The sequence below is a fragment of the Amblyomma maculatum genome, chromosome 8, assembly GCF_055883805.1.
Source record: "Amblyomma maculatum isolate TAMU_Amacu chromosome 8, ASM5588380v1, whole genome shotgun sequence".
NCBI classification, from domain to species: Eukaryota; Metazoa; Arthropoda; class Arachnida; order Ixodida; family Ixodidae; genus Amblyomma; species Amblyomma maculatum.
Window position 1 is genome coordinate 29,323,177 of NC_139351.1, and position 12,862 is coordinate 29,336,038.

The following is a 12,862-nucleotide window of genomic DNA, read 5'->3' on the forward strand; positions in this document are numbered from 1 at the left end:
AAAGGGTTTGCTTATTTGAAGTGCCTTATCAGATTTGGCCCTTTCCAGTCTAGGGCGAAATGTTCTGCTCGACCTCCCGCAATCCGTCACTGGCATGAGCAATTGCATCTGAGAGTCTGGTTAATGGCAGTGTCAAGATCTTGAGGGACTCTAAATCTCAAGTTTTACTAAGGGCGAAGCTTAATCCCGGTAGCAGGTGGAAGCACCACTGGGCGCCTACCACGTGTTACGGCTAGTGGCTGACAATGTGCGCAGTTTCAAATCCCTCCATACATTTAAAGGAAAGGGGGAAGGGTGAGGGTCAACAGATCAATTTGTGGCTAAAGGTATTATGGCGAGAACAGAGGCATGTGCAACAGCAACGTGGCTGGCACGAAGAAAGATCCCGATGATAACTATTGTGGAAAGAGGAGACTGTGATGACTGGCGAAAAAATTGTAATCACAAAGTGGTGCTGTGACAAGACGAAACGAGCGTAACTGCATGCCGCGAAAGCCTACGTTCAGGGTGACAACGGGGCAAAGACACACCATGAGGACGAGAACGAAAATAGGAGAAGGGGATGTGGTAGAGGGTAAGAACAGGTTTTGCGGAAGAGTGATAGGCCAAGAGAGCTCTACTTAAGTTGAGGACAACCCAGACGGCTATGGAACGAAAAATGGTAAGGGTAAGATTAAGAGATAGAAAGCGTGCAGAGTGGGTCAGAGAAATAGCTCAAGTTACCGACATTCTAGTAGAAATTAAGAAGAAATGGACATGGGCAGGACATGTAGTGCGAAGAGAGGATAACCGATGGTTGCTGAGGGTAACAAACTGGATTCCAAGGGAAGAAACGCGTAGCAGGGGGCGGCAGAAAGTTAGGTGGACGGATGAGATTAAGAAGTTCGCAGGGGTCAAGTAGATGCAGCTAGCACAGAACCGGGCTAAGTGGAGAAATACGGGAGAGGCCTTCGCCCTGCAGTGGGTATAATCAGGCTGATGATGATGATGATGATGATAATAATAATAATAATGATGATGATGATGATGATGATGATGATGATGATGATGATGATGATGATGATGATGATATGCTAAAGCGTAAGTTCGAAACTGGGGCTGGAGAATGTGGCAGGGGTCCGCGAAGAGGGGTCGCGCTTAGTTTGCGCCGTCTGATGCGTAATATGCCGTGGTGGAATATCAGTGCTCTGCGTAGAAACGTGTGCCCACCGCCCAAGCGCCGCCTCAAAAGAGGTCGACGAGGCATTACTACTCCTCTCACTGCTGCGACGACCCGATTTTACTCATGGATAGACCTCGCCTTTCAGAAATAGGCGCTATACCGGCACCTCAAAAGCATCTGCCACTTCTCAGATTACGGGTTTGCTTTGTAACAAGGATAAACTAGAAAAGCAGTGGAACAGGAGTTAAGGATTAATATATGTGGAAAGTTAATTAGGTAGTACCTTTTAAGTGCCCATTCACGTCTTCTTTCCTTGCTCAGTTCATGTTTCATTCGACCTAATCACAGATCTCGGCATAATAAATTAAAGCGGTGCCCCCTTCCTTCTGCTCACAATAGCAGAAAATTATTGCACCGCAAATGTTTTGCTTTACGTTTATCATTGCTTCTTCCATCTATATGAGGACCGTTCAAGCATTATTTCGCTGAGTGGGCTAATTTTCAAGATGCAGCGCACTAGTATAGCGCGGCTATTTACGACTCAAACTTTACGACCCAACGAGGCTGCGTATTAGGTAAGACCTTTCACACGCGGGAAATGTTTTAGACGGGATGAAAGGATCAGTCGGTTCATGGACTATATCCCATCAAGCAAACTGCATTTTTATTCCGATGCGAAATATCATGGAACGGGAATAACTTTCAATAAGCTCCATTCCACTGGAGCCTGAAGAGAAATCGGACTCAAATGTGCAGGGGTCAGCGTGCAGCCAAGTATGGTTTCGAAACACACAATGAGGTGCCACAATATAAAGAAATCATCATCTCAGAAGTTTACACTATCATGCACTCCGAAAAAAAAACGTAACAAATATTTTAGAACGTTATTATACACCATATACCCAGTGCAAAGTGGGTGAAATGGATACACCATATACCCAGTGCAAAGTGGGTGAAATGGTCAAAATATGCACAGTGTCACTGTGACGGTAACAACAGTATTCCATCCAATGTAATCTAATGGAATGTGCAATGTGGCACATAGAAAAATATTAACGAAAATAGCGGCTATGACCTTAGTCATTTTCTTATTTTCTCCAGCCTACTTTCTCATGCTCATGTTAACATGCCTGCAGAGCTGCCTCATCTGCATGCTAATATAGCAGTGAAGCAAAGTAATGTGGTGCAGCTCATTCGTGTTCCCATCTTTCAAGTATTCTTCTGGATTCGTAGAACTATAAGGATGATACGAACTAGCAGTGACGGTGCCGTATGCGGTGTATTCCTGATTCGTGCTGTCAATGTTCATGAACTAAAATTGTGTATAAAATGTTTGCAGCTATTTTAAATGAAACGCATCCGAATGCACATAAGGCGAGTAGCTTACCACCATTTCACTTCGTTGAGCATCGCGAGGCGGTGTATTTGTTGAAGCACCATCAAGTCCCAGACATAGCATCAGAGTGGCAGTCAGAGTCAAGATGCTGTTGTTTAACCGATGGCTCCAAGGATGTTCACGGATCTACTGACATCACATCAGGCAAGAAACCTGGCAGAGGCTGCATCACACCGTTGTATGCTTGCGTAGCTGGTTTCGTCTTCCGAGGTGGCTTTCTAGGTCTCCCTGGCCGCGTGAGATACTTGGGACAGTTCGGAAATAAGGTAGAAACTGCATCTTTAGAAAGCACGGGCTTTTTTTGCGCTTCATGTAGCACTCTTCCATTGAGCTCCGCGTAATGTGCCTTGAGCATCGCGTCTTCTGGAGAATGCTTGGGGCGCAGGTATATCAGTGGGCATTGCCGTTTGGGCCGCCCTAGGAATCGCACGGCGCTACTTCTTCAAACGAACATAGTCGGACGGAGCTTTGAATAATCGCGCACACTCCGCACAAGTCTAGCCTGAATTGCAGCTCGGCACGAAGCACTTTCTTCCCATTGGAAGCACGTCTAAAAACACACCACTGCGACTCTCATATGCGCAGCCCTCACCAGCTGCGGGCTACTCTGTCGACGATAGCCAAACACAAGATCGTGATAAAAGGAAGGTTTTAAAACAACACAGAAGTGCAACCGCACACACCAAAATCTGTCAAAAACACGTGCGCACTGCCGCCCCACGCCGGACCGATCCGACCAGCGCGGGCCCGCCATTCGCAGCGCTTTCCAAGTTAGCGACCAGTTGCCATGGCAACACCATCCGAGCATCTTGTGGCCGCGAGTGGGCGGCGATCTCGCACGCGGCGGGAGAGAGTGTCAACACTTCAGTATATTTTTACACCGTGTTCGTGGCGTATGACGATCTGAGTATCCTATGTACCGTGAAAAACAACAAAAGACGACTTATTAACTGCTTTCAAGAACCAAAGATACTGCACGCGTACCTACGCAGGCATGTGCTATAGGTGTTTCATACTATACAGCACAAGTAAGGTATATGCACCCAGCAAATTGTCTAGTCTGTATTCGAGAAATCGGGATGACAGAAAAAGTATTATCCTTCAAAAGGTGAAACTCCTAAACACGCAAAGAAGTGGGTTGTATCTGCCACACATGTCTCGGACAACGCTCCTCTTTTCTTTGATGAGGTGTGCGCAATTAGGACGGGTGGATGCGTGAATAGACATATTTAGAAGACCGTTTTGCGTGTTGCGGACTGCGTTACTGGGGTTGCGGGATCCCTCCCACCGGTAGTGCGCACGCGCTTCATTGCTTTATTGGTCCCTAAGCGTGGCAGCTATCGCCTTGAGTCCGCCAAATGACCCCTCTGTGTGTCATCGGTAGCGTGACGAACGCTTACAAGTTAGAGAAAAGTGCCCACAATGTGGTGCTTCACCGGAACTGTGCGATGCGAAGCATCTATTGTGGACCTGCCCAGCTACGGCATCCGTGAAACAGTGCTACAATGCATTTTTCAAAGAAACCGCCATAAGTTATTAAAATACGGCAAATACAAATTAAATCGTGCTATTCCCTGTCACGAGCTTAAAATATATTGAAGCTGTAAAAAGCGATAAATGCGTAATATATTTGCATAACACGGTGGTACATGGGATTATTAGTAGCTATTATATATACCTTCGTAACTCTCCTTCGCTGTGTCTGCGCCAGAGCAGAGAACAGTTGGCAAAACAACTGATTATGACTGAATCAATGCATAGAGGTCTAGGATGTAGTGTGCTCCATACCTGAACTAGCCCATAACGCCCTCTTATTTCCGCAGGCTCCAGAATCAGTCTGAAGCACGAACGCCAACTAGCAGCGCCTCCATAACGATAGACGAAGATGAATTTATGGGACCGCATGACTGGAACCCTAGCATGAACGGTAGGCCTTACACTGCATCCACACTTTCCGTTTTTCAAAGCCGTTGCGCCTCTCTTTCACTACGAATAGGTGGTTCTAATAGGTTCCTTTTCTTCGCGAAAGCAATATCTGATTAGAAATCGCCAGCGCTTGTCACATGTGCCAGAGCAGACATCTACTTTTTACGGCGTAAAATTTGCATTTCTATTTATTTCGCAACAGCGAGTATTTCCATTGTTTCACCAGTGTTAGCAGGCACATATTCATGCCCTGTCCCATTTTTAAGCCCATCGGGGCTTCAAAGTAATGATTATATAAATGATAATGAGGACTCGCGGCAGGACGGATCAATCAAAATTAGCCTATTTATCGGAGCGATCAATTAGATATTAAGTAAATAAATCGATTATTCAATTCAAGAGCAAACAAGGTGGAAGAGTCAGGGCTTCGAAAACAATTTACTTTACTAAAAGGTAGCTTTCCTCTTCGAAATGTTAACAACCGTGCTTTTGAAGGCTCGAGAAAGATACTTTCGTCACGGACATAACATGCAGTATCCGTGCTAGATAAACCTCCGAAGATTGGCCAAATTTTACTCATATTAGTAAGATCGGTATTCCAAGAAACGTAGGTTGAAAAATGTCACTCTGTGCATAAACTGATTATAATACTGCAATGCGCTGCACTTTTATTTCGATAGGTTTCCGATATACGCGCATTGCTCGCAATATTTCGTGGTTTCAACATAGCTTGCCAGACGTATTTCAATTGAACGAAATATGAAATATGAAAGGCATGGCTCTCCCTGAGCAGATCGCACATGATGCTTGTTTGTAGAGTGGGAGTACACGCACAACAAATGACCGGGCCAAATGGTGTTCAGTACATCGTGCACGGCTTAGTAACACGCCGAAGTCTCCAGAGCGCAATTCTGAGGACATCGCTTATTGCCGCTATTCGACCTCCTATAAAATATTGTTGCTGATCGGACAGATTTACTTCTGGGTGAATACTGAGCGGATCATGAAAAGGAAAGCAGGCAACCAAGCAAACGTCCTCAGCGCCTCTCCAGCCTTCTTCGATGCGAATCCTGCGTGACGCGCGAAATTTTGCTCTGTGACAGGCGAATCTCGTCCTCGAGCCAGTTAGCCTGGCTGACTGGCTCGACGAACCGCGTGAAATTCTTGTTCGTGCGAGAGCTGGTTGTTGGCGGTAACTGTTGAAACGACATACTTAACATCAGTCAACTGACTCAGGGCGATGAAAGCGGCAGATTGTCTCAAAAAAGTCTGCTACAAACCGCTCTATGAGATCTTATGCGGCCGCGATGCGAGTATGTTGATGCAGGAGTGGTTAGTATGTAAAGGGGTGATGATGAGAGCAGCTGAAACAGTTCTACGACATCAGCTACAAATTAAGGGGACGCAATAGAAGTGCCCAAATCCCTACAAATTTCAGCTTTTTAAGATATGAATCTCTTTCGGGTGTCAACCAAATTGCGAAAGCTTGTAGAGAATAGATGTTAGGTATGTGCAATTTAGTAAAACCAGGAATATAGAGTCGCAAATAAGACAAAAGTTCGAGGAAACTTCGAGAGGCTTCAAGCGTCCAAGTCATCACTTACCAACTTTCCCAAGAGACCACTTTGTCGAAGTCATTGATGGCAGATGCTGGCTAAAGTCAGGTATTAACTAGTCTAGTATTACACGTCATGTAGTCGACAGGTTTTAAGGTCGGAGATCAGTGCTCTGCTAATGTTCTGTTTGAAACAACGCGTGCCGTGTGGCTTCTGTGCACTACGACTACGCAGCAATGTCTAGGCTGTCTACGTCGGTATAGACCAACACCGATCTGTGACGTAAGCACGATGCGGTGACGCTTCTGTCGCCAGCGTGGTCCGACTGGGGGTGAAAAATAGGCTTAGAGCCCATAGGAATACATGGAAGCGAAATATTCCAAAGCAGTTTTCCAATTTCACGGGTCATCTGTGATGTCGTTATTCGGTACAGAGCAACCATGAACGCCCTCGAATAGATCGTGGAAGTGTGAAATCTCATTACCGAGGCGAAGTATTTTTAAAACACCGCGAAACGTATCGGGGTGCGAGTTGAAAGAACGACCCATAGAAATACATGTAAACACATCTTACCGCAACATTTTGCTCGCCGTTGAACCCTTCTCATTTTTTGGTGAACGTCTTGTACGAAGCCCCGACGTCATGTTGCATGACGCACTACATTCTCTTGCAAGTAATGCAAGTCTGACGACTCGCGGGACCACTCCCAGCACGATAAACTGACCGCGCACAGTTGCACCACCCGCTGTCGCTAGCAGACGCTCCGGAGCTGGAGGCGGCCGCTGGTGGATATCGCCAGCTACGCTCTCGTCTGCTGTAATGCGCGAATCTCGTTCGGTTCATATTGTCGTATGGCGTTTGACAACTGCTTATTAAATTTAATTCTGTCTAGCACGTATCACTGGAGCGACAATTATCAAGCTTATTTACCCTATGCGGCAGCATATCAGACTGGAAGCAAACCTGCGCGATTCGCTACACCCAGCTTGCTGTTGGCGGCGTCTGGATTCATAACACAAGTTATTCGGGGAGTTTTAAAAGTATACTGACTCCGTAATGACGCACCATACTTTATCACACACTTCTTCAAAGCGCATGGTCAACGTTTAACGACCGGCCGCCACTTCTGATGCTCTGCGAAATGAGAAAAATGTTTTGGTAAGTTGTGTTTACATGTATTTCTACGGGTCGCCCTCCCAACTCCCCCCCCCCCCCCCCCCGTGTTTCGCGGTATTTTAAAAATACTTCGCCTCGGTAATGAGGTTTCATATTTTGATGATCTGCTTTAGGATGTTCATAGTTGCTTTGTACCGAATAACGACATCACAGGTGCCCCGTGAAATGAGAAAACTGCTTTGGAATATTTCGCTTCCATGTATTCCTATGTACACTAACCCTATTTTTCATCCCCAGTCGGCTGCGGCGCCGCGAGCGCCCCCTTTATTTGTAAACACGGTGTTGGTCTATAGCCCACCTCCAGTCGTTTGAGCGTTCCTAGTCTCCCTGCCATAACTGAGCAGGATTGGTGTTAACAACACTATCAGCTGGACAGTCAGAGGTATTCCTATTTGCTCCCGATTTCTATAGTGACCCGCCGGGCCGTACATGGGCTGTCCTGCAGACGACAGGATGAATGTGGTGACGCCCTGGTCTGCCTGCTGTCCGGAACCTGCGGTTGCCCCGAACGCGCTCCTGTGCTGCTGTCCGATGGGGATGACATTTTTTGCGTGTCTCGTAAGCTGCTAAAACGACGTGACGCACGCCAAGATTTACAAAGGACAGACTATACGAGCGTTTTATAACTGAACGCATATTTCGCAGGGAGTGCTATGAGAAAGTGGGCGTAAGGCTTTAGCAGAGCAAGAAAACAGCAACAGGAATGAGTTTAGGCTGCGCTCTGCCTCAGTGCATTCAACAGCTTAGCATTTAGCAGTAAGTACACTGTGCCTATGCTAATTGGCTGTGCATAAAAGCTTAGATGTGCCGTAAAACTAACCTTTCTGCATCTACTTTGACTTGGTATTTCTTGGTGAGAATTTGAACCATATCATTTCTTCCAGACCTTTAATATGACCCAAACAACGATCACAACTAAAATATAAAATTTGGTTGTCATTCCTGCAATTTTAAAAATGCCGGGTTCCCTCAAAGCAAAGGCGCAACAATGGTGGTGGACTCTATAATATATTTTTCCTATTTTCCACCGTAGTTATGACCGTCATTCTGGTAATCATTCCGCAGAAAATACTGCGGAGAAATGTGAAAACAATGGCGTATAGGACTGATGAGAATACTACTCAATTCATGGGGTGGCAAGGTGCTACTTGTAGACTGCGGCCTTCTCGGTGTTGCCTAAGAAAGTGTCGACCGAACTTCGAATATCGCATTGATTCTAGCCTTTCGATACGCTGAGCGCACATTTGCTTAAAAAGCGTCTTCGAAGCTTTTTCCAGGAGTACAGTACCTGGCACTGATATCTTTGTTTCATGTAAATTCTGTTCCTTTCATGTCGAAAATAAGGAGTTTTTTCTGCCTTAGAGCGAAGATAACAATGCCATTCCTCATATACCGGTGTAGAATAGCGCATCGGCCACCCTTTGTATTCAGTGGTCGTAGCAGGTTAAAGGTAAATTATTTAGTTTCACAATTTCTAACATTATGTGCACCTTCGAAGTAGAAATTTTGTCCATGAATATTACGCTTTTAATTCGTTGTTTAAACATATCAGTGTTACAATTTCAGTGATCCAATACACCTTCTACAAAACATACTCCATCTCTGCCAAAATTAACGGATACAATTTTGCTCTGGAAAATAAAAAAATGTCCTGCTTATGAGCTGAAGGCACTGGACGTTAAAATATTCAGTTTCATGGAAAAAATCAAAAGCGTCTGAAAGGGTTGGGGTAAAAAATTAAACAATAAGAGAGGACACGCCATTTAACACACCAATACAGCTTTGAAATCTTATATACTGCATAGGACGCAGGTAGTCGGAGCAAAGTCGGAAAGAGGGAGCTTATCGAAAAAAAATTAATGGAATGCTGTTGTTTCTTCAGGTACAAATAGGAATATTGAAAAAAAACACTGCAGTTTACATGACGAAGTTCTTCCTTCTTGTGGAGATAGCAGAGGTATGGTTCAAGAGAAGTCAACACAATTTTAATGTGGGCGATTTTAAGTACAGTGTTACTCACGACCGACGTTCTTCAATGTGGGCGCACAGATAAAGAAATGCATCGGGCAATTTGAGAAGAGAATAGTACATTATCAGCCTTTCTTTTGGACAAATATGGATTTTCAAATTCGCTGTGCAGATAATCAGCAACATTTTGTCCCCCACCACGGTGGTGTAGTGGTTAAGGCACCCGACTACTGCGCCTCCATCAAAATTCAGCCGCCGGTGATTTCGATGGAGGCGAAACTGAGTGGTCTCCGTGTTCTGTTCGATGTTAGTGCACGTTAAGGAACCCCAGATGGTCGAAATTTCCGGAGTCTTCCACAACGGCGTCTCTCATAGCCGGAGGCGTTTTGGGACGTTAAACTCTATAAAACAACCAAACCAGCCAGTAACATTGTGCATACAAATTATTTCACAATTTATTTTGTTTATTATAGCACAGGCAATGTGTGTGCAGCTGCACCCTGATTTCGCTTTCTTATATTTCTGCACTCTGAAACAAGTGGTTTAGTAGCAGCATAGTCACTTACAAGGTTTAAGCCACAGCTTATTTGAGCTGAAGTATAAGGCAGACAGCGGCAGGCGAAAAGAAACTCTCTTTATCACAACATACACCAAACAAGCCAATAGCCAGTGAAGCCAAGAAAGGAACAGGGGAATGTCCTTTTTTGTGCGCGTAGAGATGATTAATAAATCTGAATACACAATTTACTGTTCAGGGTTAATTATACAAGAGAAAGAAAATATCCATATTTCGCTGGTATGATCCTAAACTTGGCACTAAACCAAACTCGCCCATAGCAGTCTAGAACGCCCTGTTACCACGACTTTCACAATAAATGGAATCAAACAAAAAGATAAGAGCTATATGCCAGGACCCCCATGTTACCATTGGCATAAGACTGAAAAAACTGATGCTCTCATTACCCTCCTCACTGTAAGAAGAGCAGATAACTAAGGGGCTTCTAATGACGTACGTATAAATAGAGCCGGGAGTCAGCCAGAAAAGGATTGCAGCATTAATTTCGAATGAACTACACGAATTCAACTAAACACTGCTCTATGCTTTTAATGCCCTTGCTGACTGTTAGCTTCTTTCAGAAGACGTGTGTGAGACAGCTGCCGTGGGTTCATCCACAAATTAACAGAGCAATTCCTGCAGCGATATAGAGCTGTTATGCGCCACAATACGACCTATGTGTGTCATTCTGCATAGCATTAACCCATGTTAATGATAAGGTGCCAGTGCTGCATGCATTAAGATAGGTTTTAACAGGTAGCGTTTAACAGGGTTTAATATTTTTTCATTATATTTCGATGTCTGCAGATTCCGTGGCGTTGAACCCTCTGAAAATGACCTTGTTGTCTGCGGTGTTCCTTGTTCTAGGAGTCATTGTTATTGGAACGCTCGGGTACAAGAGGTGCGTCAATCCGAAAATTACATTTTTTAACCAGCTAGAAGTTCGGCCGGCCTGCAAAGTTACCTCTTAGCATGTGTATTAATTAAGGCCTTCAAACAGCAATACTAATTGTTTCAATAGTTATATCACTGACATTTTGTTGAAGTGCCCCTGTGCCACATATTGCAACACTACTTACATCCGGCGGCACCATATGGCCGACTTTATATTTTGGCGTGTTGTCGAGCACCCTGTTCCTATCTCAAATGAGTTCGGCGAGCTTCACACCATAAAACGGCTGCATATTCCGGCTCCTTGCTATGTTTTCATTCACATTTGGCAGACCCTGTTGGGTTTCAACCCATGAAGCATGGCCTTCGCCTTCCTGACAACAAAGGGCCCGTGCGTCAAAAAACTCTAATGGACCCCTCTGCTACAATTTTTGTGGAGCCCCTCCATATTCTTAGCCCATTCTCGTGCCGAAGGATTGGCTGGCGAGGACTCCCATCGAACGTCCCACCATCACGCTATGGTGGAATTGCGCAGTGCATCGAGGAGCACACGCTCACGTGCTGGCGCCTACCTCGCAGCAACGTCAGTATAGCAGAGCACCATCTTCGTGGTGCTTTATTCCGCCCACTCGGTCCTCATTCTTAGTTTAATTCAGAGGCATGTCCTCTCACCGCGAACATTGCAGACGGCGTCTTCTGCGAACAAAGTCACCGCTAGTGCTTAGTCAACAGCCTCCACCCGAAGATTTTATGCGACAGCCTGAGCGGCGACGACTCGATCCGACCACCTCATCGGCGTGCTGCGAACGATTGTTTTCCACTCAAGTTTTAGCAACCACCAGCAGTTGTGACGTTGCAAGAGTTGCAAGTGTATATTGTCGCTCATTTTTATATGATAAGCAGGCAGCCAAGACCATCCGTATTGATGTTAGGAAGTGCTTAGGATTGGGCCGGTTGAAATGTGTTCTCAAGAATTACGTGTGCTGCTTGGATTTACGAAGGCAGAGCTAGAAGACGCCACATACTGTTCAGGGATATACCGTTTGTATCATCTTCTTAGACTTGCCTTCATAAATCCAAGCGCTGTAAGTATTTCTTAAGATCTCCGTAAGAGTCTGACGCCTTGGTCTGGATAAGTGATCGGCACCGCCGATGGCCAGGTGGGGACACCGATTCGCATCTGCAACTGCCACAGCCATATCTGCGATCCTATTTTTAATGACATGTTCGCCTGATTAGATGAGTGCTTAAAAGATTTGATTCTCTGCATGACGATTGTGTTGAGGACATCAACCGTCAGGAAATTGTGTTATCGCTTTCTACCCACTGAGCCGTTGACAGCGACGCCAAGGTCTGCGCATCTGTGCGAGATTCATGATGTTTATGTGGAAAGCAAGGATGGTAGCCTGTCTATGAATGCACAAGGGAAACTTTTGGTGCATTTAACGTTGGTCCGCTGTTGTGCCACACGTCAAGAAAAGCTGCTGGTGTTTGCTAGTACTATAGAAGTCACTCCAACATTCATGAGCTTAAGGGCCTTCCCACGATGAGAAAGCAAGCGAAGTTACTGAGAGACATTGATTTTAATAAAGTAATATATGTGCCATATACTTATGCACATTTGCTTGTCACATGTGCTCTGTTTCATGTAAAATTTTGCTTAGGCATACGTGCAGGTTCATAATTTGCTTTTTTTTTCAAAACAAAAGTAATTACTCCGCAGCCCGATCTGAGGACACGCTCTAATCACAGGATGTTTTTAACTGACTTTTCGCGTGCGGGCTTTTAAATACACCGATGAAATAATCCCCCTTTATTACTGCGTTAGAAATAAGTGTCTATCTTTGAGGTTTGGCGTCCACGAAAGTAGGGCACACGATAGTGTGGTAATTAACCGAACGAGTTACCAAAAACGAATTATTGTACTAAATAGAGGATGAAAAACCTCGTCTGGGAAATCGTATGGGTAAAATTGAATGATTAGGTAGTTCCAGACAGACGTCGAAACAACCAGGAAAGACAGAAAGCGAAGCTGTTATGGAGGACTTCGGAGTAATTTTGACTACCTGGGGATCTTTAGAGTGCACTGACATCGCACAGCACACGGACGCTACTCCGTCTCGCTTCCATCGAAACGCAGCCGCCGGTGGACGGCATCTAATCCGGGCATTCCAGCACAGTAACCGGGCCATTTTAACCACTCACCATAGCGGTGGGGCCTCTGGTTAATC